The sequence below is a fragment of the Phaethon lepturus genome, unplaced genomic scaffold, assembly GCF_000687285.1.
Source record: "Phaethon lepturus isolate BGI_N335 unplaced genomic scaffold, ASM68728v1 scaffold29805, whole genome shotgun sequence".
Classification (NCBI taxonomy): Eukaryota; Metazoa; Chordata; class Aves; order Phaethontiformes; family Phaethontidae; genus Phaethon; species Phaethon lepturus.
In genome coordinates this window covers 1-221 of record NW_010541728.1, presented here as the reverse complement: position 1 = coordinate 221, position 221 = coordinate 1, and positions in this window count along the sequence as shown.

Sequence of the window (221 nt, the reverse complement as noted above, 5' to 3'; positions counted from 1 at the left end):
AGCACCTCATGGCCTCTGCAAGCCTTGAGATGTTTGGGGTGCTCTGGGGCAGCAGTGGCAGCAGGACAGGGGTGGCAAGGAGGCTCCTGAAAAGCCAACAGCATGGGAATAAACCAACCCCCAGAGTCATCCTCTCTCCTCCCTGGCCAAAATGCCCTGCCTCATTCCCCACGCACCCAAATCTAGTGACACAGCAAGTGCCCAGCAAGAGGGGACATGAG